Genomic DNA, 6,654 nt, shown 5'->3' on the forward strand with positions numbered 1-6,654 from the left:
GCGGTTATAAAACCATGCTGAGGGGGATGCTTGGTGACAATGAGACTTGGGAAGAGATCCAGCGCCACTTCCCGCGGATGACGGCGGAGCGGTATAATAAATTCTTGGAAAACGAGGAGCTCGAGTACACCAAAAGACAATCGACTCAGGGGAAGGAGGTGGCGGATAAGAACATCGGTCACCACAATCTCGGTTGCCGTGGCTTCGAAGGCAAGCAGCCGGTATGGGACAAGGAGGACCGGGCCTACATAAATGCGGCCTCGAGCCCCCTTTTGCCAAGTACAAAGACCCACTCTTCGGGGCATATCTCGGGTCCCGATACCATCGAGAATTGGGTGGGAAACGTGTCACGAAACCTGATGTGGTGGTGGGAGTTGAGTTGGTCGCCGACGCGAAGGTGATGGCACTTGAGAAAGCGATGGTAAGCAATTTACCGGCTTATTAATTTGATACTGCTCACCAAGTCCATTACATTCTAAAATTGTTCATGTTACTTCCGGCGGTTGACGGAACAAGCGACCGCCGAATCAGGCGGCTCCTGCGTCCCGGACGTCGGCGGCAAAGTCCGTGGGACACACCTTTTATCGGGGTCCGAACACCGTGAAGGCGCGTCCGCTTTGGACAAGCCCCACCGTGTCCCCGGCGCGGAGGAGGTCGCAAGCTTGCCGACTATGGCTTGGACGTGCCCGCAAGCACTAGGGAGTCGCGGCGGGCGCGGAAGGACCGGGAGCACGAGGCTCTTCCGAAAAAGGTGGCCGACTTGGAAGCAACCATGGAGCAACGCGTCGGTGCCGAGGTTCGAGCAACGAGTCGATGCCGAGGTTCGAGCAACGCGTCGGTGCGAGGTTGCTAGCAAGGTCGATGACGCGCCGGCCAACGAGGTCAATGAAATCATCCACGATCTTGTGCCGACGATGAAGAATTACTTCGACGCCGGCGGTAAGGGACCGATGCCGGTTATCAGCCTAGGCGCCGAGCAATCCCGGACAACCGGCCTCCAACTAGACACGCTCAATGCACACCCAACTTGGTGACTCCACCCGCCGGCAATGTCGGCGCTAGAGAGGATTCGCCGGACTCGGGGGCCCCGGTGCTAGCCCCTCGGTCACTGCACGCCCGGCCTCGGTCCTTCAACGCGAGCCGAGCTCGACGCCCTCACGGTAATTAATTTAGTCTCTCAAGCTCTACAAATTAGTTACTTTGTCGTCGCCCTCTCGACCTACACATGTTTTCACGGGCGAACGCGACTCCTTGCACCTTGCTGCGAATGTGGACAACAAGTTGAAGGCGAGCGTAGCGGCAGCGGTGTCATCCCGCCAACACGGCGGATTTTCCACTGCGTCGGGATGGATGATAGCTTGAGCCGGGTTCGCGTGAACCGGTCGTTCACGGGATGCCAAGACCTCCATCCTCCTTATCAACCCCGGAAACGGAAACCCCGCTCACTCTCGGGGACCTCAAGAATCACATCCTTCTATGGCCGAAAGCCCTAATTCGGCTGAACACCGCCGCCTCCGGTTCGGGAGGCAAGCTATGGCATGGTCACTCCTCGGGATGCGACGGCTGCCCCGGAGTCCTCCACCGAGCCGGTGGTCCTTTTGGGCCCGATAGCCAGCCCGACGGTCGGCCGAGAGTCGGCACGGAAACGCGTTGGACATCGATCAAGCTCCAATCGATACGTTCATCGGCCGAGATGGAGGGCGACGGGGTTTCTCCTTACAAGCCACCCGCCGATCGTACGCTAAAGAAGAAGTTGTTCCTTTCACAAGAAACTCCCGAGCAGGGAAGACACTACCGCCTTCACCGCTCCACCCCGAGTTGGGCTTACCACGAGGACACTCCTTGGTGCGACCACGGAGGGTATGAAACAAAACGCCACTCCCGGTTGCGGTAAGAAGAAGACCGGGGAAGCGGAAGAAGTCCGGAGATGTTGCCGCAAGCAAGAAAGTGGTTAATGACAAGTTGCCGAGCCGGTGGAGGAAGATGCATCACATAGGCCGAGCCTATGCTGTCGGCACACATTGTCCGGCGAGGTGACGCCGGATATGAGGAGCTTGCATGATACTTGTTCTAATGAAGGAGGACCTACTTCTTCGAGATAGAAATCCCTCGTACCCGGTTTTGACGGCGAAGGTGCCCACCGGCTTTGGCTTTGTCACCACATACCTCGCGGACTTGATGTTCATTCGATATGAAGACATCTTCGGGCTCTTGAACATGCAACAGCTCGACCGAAACTTGGTCCGCCTCCTATCGCTCGAGCATGGCGCACGATATCGCCATGGAGAACACGAGCGCACATCGCTATCATGGACCCCTTCTACATGACTCCGGTTGTCGTCCGAACGAACAAGCGTTTCTAGCGAAGTACATCAAGGATTTCTTGGTGTTAAACAAGGATAAGAAATGCTTTGTCATACCATATTTCCGCGAGTAAGTATTTGGTTACTAGAGTACCCTCTATTACATTCTTTCATGAATTTCCTTCATAGTTGATCGAGTATGATGGTTTATTTCCATTTTGCGCAGATTCAAGTACCGCACCCTCCTCCTCTTTTACCCGTATCATTCGGATGTCGGTTACCTCGACTGCGGGCTTGATCCGGACAAGGACTTCACCGAGCCTTAAGTCTACACTTGATAAAGCCCTCGGCGGCTTCATAGCCGAGGTTGGCATCGACAAAATCAGGCATGAGAAGAAAGTGAAAGGTTGCTATGTGTGCAACCACATAACCAAGTTCCCCTGCCTCAAGCAATCGGCGCATGACAATGGGATGGAGGCCTGGTTTGTGTGACGCCCTGGAACCGGTACCATGAGGATCCCAGCGAACCCGCCGAAATCCGCATGATATCGATTCAGAGACGCCCTCCGACACGACGTGCGCGACGAATCACACACGTGATGCCAGAGGAATTAACACGAGCGGTAACATTACAGCAGGATTACAATAGAGCCCACAAGATACATATATTACAACAACGACTCCAACGAGTCAAGATACAAATATACAATACAAAGATCCAAATCATACGAGAAGATCGAATACGTCCGAGTACGGACAAGATACAAATTGGACTAAGAGTCCCGAAGATAACCGATGGCGTCCATAACCTCGCCTGAGGCCAAGCCGGAAGGTAACCTTGCTAACGTCGTCATCTCGTACCGTCAAAGTCGGGCCATCGGTTGCCGAGCAAAGGGGGAGGAGACAAAAAGAAAGGAAGGCGAGGGTAAGTACCATTGGCACGTACTTGCGAGACAAGACCAGCTATGCTCGCTGGTGGGCGGTATAAACTTCACCGGCTATATGTGGAGTTTAGCGGCAGCAAAGCTACTATCCAATAGAGACACGCTACAACATCCGTCTACTCGGAGAAGATAAGAGAGCGCACAAGGTAACCAGATAAATACTACACAAACATAACCCAGCCAATGCGATCCCCCTTCGCCAAGAGGTATTGCAAAGGCACACACACTTTTGAAAGAGTTTTATTAGAAAATTATTAACAACAGGATATAAGGTGTAAGTTGTTCTATGATCAAGCTATACAATTCCAAGTCGTCCATAACCGCGGACACGGCTTATCGATAAGATGTACACCCTGCGGGGGTTGCCCAAATGTAACCATACGCATGCTCGAACCCACTTACTACGGGTGGAGTCTCACATCAAGACCGTTCCCAATGCAAGAGAAAGTTTAATGGGAGCCACCCAACTAAGCTACCCGTGACGAAGTTCGGCCGTACTCCGATACGGACCCAGAGGTTGCGATGGCGTCCAAGGCGGGCACTAACGACCGGCCAAGGTTAAGTCGGCACGCAATATGAGTACGATACGAGAATATAAACACCCGAAGGCAACGGGAAGTAAATCGTGCATATCGTGCATATGGGCAAATAAAACCAAGGTTGTGGCTCCCAATAAACGGACTCGAGGAAAGGTAGTGGGTGATGGGGGTCCCATTCCCCCACGTACGGGTAGAGCGCTCAATCTCGGAACAGGTAACAAGAACTCGGGTCCTAGGGGACATTAGCGAGTCAAAGTTCCGATGCTTTCGCAAAGGGGCTCACAGATGCCTCTGCTTACAATTTTAGTTGTTAACAATTAAGTGAAGCATGTGTATCTCCAACAACTGATAAAGCATGTGATAACCTCCCAACAACCCAACATATCCCGATAACGAGATCGAGATAAACAACGAGCCTAAACACGCCTACGACTCGCAAAGCGGCAAACAACAAACAATAGGTAGGGCGAGGAGGTGTATCTCGGACATATAGGTAACGAGGTGGATAGGACACGTGACACAACGAGAATCGCAACATAGGGATAGCAATAGATCAAAAGAGCATGTAAAAGTAAAATAGGTGAAGGGGTGGGCTCGCTCTGTGAAAAGCTGCAGAAGAACTTGTCGGAGAACTCGTCGTATCTCACATCACCACTTCGTGATCCTATCCGGGAAGAAGCAAATGCTGGAACACACAACGTATGCAATCTTACTACTACGGAAGAAGAATCAGCATGATCATGATATGATATGCATGACATGGCAACATGATGTGGCGATGCAACTTATCCAATTTAAGCGGAGTCAGAACCCCGGACAAACAAATTAGGTTGGAGTTGCATTTTTACCGGCAAATTTAAGTGTTCGTTAGCATGGCATAGCATGGCAAGGATGAGCTACTTCAATATTAAACGGAGCGGAGAAACCTTAGGTGGATATCCAAAATACTCCGCGTATATGTAAGGTGAACATACACGACTATCCACGAGCGACATGATGCGAGATGCAAACAGGTATATGAATGACATATTCATGTTCCTTATGTTTTTCTGAGTAACTTTCATATAGAACACATTTTATTTCAAGTTATAGTTTGAAAGATATTAATTTTGCAACATATATGCATTTTCTGGAATTTTGAATAAAACAGAAAAGAGTTGGGGATTTTCTCACCTAAGGAAGAATGGGATTATAAAAAGGATTGTCTTGCATGGAATGGGATTTGACCCTTGGAGCTCACGGTTGTATTCGGAGGAAGTGTACCAGATGTGCTACTGCACGAATTTGATCAAGAGAAGCCGGGACAATTGTTGAACCGGACCAAGATGGAGACCTGGATCAGGTGGCCGGCCGCGAGCAACGATCTGACGGCGTGGATCCGGCTGCCAGGACACACAGAAACAAACAACGAAGGGTCGATCAGACTTCTGGCTTGGACGGAACTCGGACAAGAGCTACCATAAAAAGAAAACGATGGGGCGACGAACCAAAAGCGCGGTTGATGTGTGTGTGCTGATACACGCAGCCAACTCAAGATGCAGAAAGCCCGCGCCTTGGACCTGGGCGACGCGGAGGAAGACGTGGATCAGAGAGGCGCCTCGGACGGCGACCTGCGGGATTCAGCAAAGAATAAACAAAAGAAGTGGCCTTGCATGGATTGGAATCGCACAAGGTTTCTCGCAGGCTGAAAGGCAAGGAACGAACCAGCTACTCTGTATGCAGATTGCGGTTGATACGTGGATGACTTGACCCAGCCATGCATGCAAGGATTGATCCAGCACAGAACGAAGATAAACATCGCGAAACAGAGAATAGGCAGAGGACTTCCGACGAACGGGGATGGAGAGGCGCGGCCCAGCAACGTGCTGACGGGCGGAGACCGGCGGCGGACGATGACGAGACGTGCTTGAATACGCGCGCGGACGTACGGGCAGTCTTGGCGACGGCCGAACTTGGCGAGGCGGAGGGCCGCTGCGTGCGCTTGCGGACGATCGAGGACAGCGACGCGTCGACGTGGAAGACGGCGCGGTCGACGGCAACGGTGACCTTGGCGGAGGCGGCGGCGGATCTTCGGAGGACGACGAACCTGAGGTGGTGCATCGCCGGCGACGCTGAGCTTGGCCGAGGCGCGGACGCGCCCTGGTGAGGTCGATGAAGAGCGACCGGGGTGAGCCGGAACGAAACGGACGGAGGCGATGAAGAACATGGCGAGCATGCAGGCGGCGGGCGGAAGCAAAGCAGGTGCTGTTTTCTCTTGGAATCCAGGAGGAAGAGAGCCCAAGGCGAGGGGAGAAGAGGAGTGGCGGCGCTGCACAGGGGAAAGTGGAACTAGGGTTCCGCAGGTGGTGGCTGCAAGAGGATTTTATACGGGAGGAACGGACTCGCAGGAACCGTCCCATCGCTCGACAGCGACTTGCAGGTCTTCGGATGCTCGTCCGTACAGGAAGGAGAAGACACGAGAGAGAAGGTGGGCTGGACCAGGGATGGATGGGCAAAGAAAAGAATGGGCTGCCGGTTAAGGAAAAGGTTTGCTGGGCTCCTTCTCTTCAACAATTCTTTTCTTCCTCTTTTCTCACCGATTCTTCCAGGAAGCAAGAGAAAAGAGTAAAAGGAGGTTTTAAAACATTTAAAATTTGTTTTGAAACTTTGGTTTTGAATTTGAGACGGAGTTGGAAAACATACAAACATAAGAAGTTGATTGTTTTAAAATATGAATAAGGAAGGAAGGTTTTATATAGAACCATAGAATAAATTTTGAAAAGATAAAACAAGGTTTGGCAAAATTAGGTTTCACATTTTAGGAAAAATGCAAGGTGGAAAAATGTATGATGCATGCATGATTATGGAACGACGCGGAAAAACAAAGCA

The 6,654-nt window shown here is 51.8% G+C and overlaps 1 long non-coding RNA gene across 1 annotated transcript; it reads right to left on the minus strand.

Moving 5' to 3' along the window:
• Positions 1–4,423: 4,423 nt before the first annotated feature.
• On the minus strand, positions 4,424–5,660 carry LOC124670082. Its single transcript, XR_006992407.1, has 4 exons — positions 5,491–5,660; positions 5,274–5,396; positions 4,960–5,168; positions 4,424–4,471 (listed from the first exon to the last, which is right to left on the minus strand). It is a non-coding gene; the product is annotated as an uncharacterized LOC124670082 (long non-coding RNA).
• Between the last annotated feature and the right edge of the window lie 994 nt (positions 5,661–6,654).

This window comes from Lolium rigidum, chromosome 7 (genome assembly GCF_022539505.1).
Source record: "Lolium rigidum isolate FL_2022 chromosome 7, APGP_CSIRO_Lrig_0.1, whole genome shotgun sequence".
Lineage (NCBI taxonomy): Eukaryota > Viridiplantae > Streptophyta > Magnoliopsida > Poales > Poaceae > Lolium > Lolium rigidum.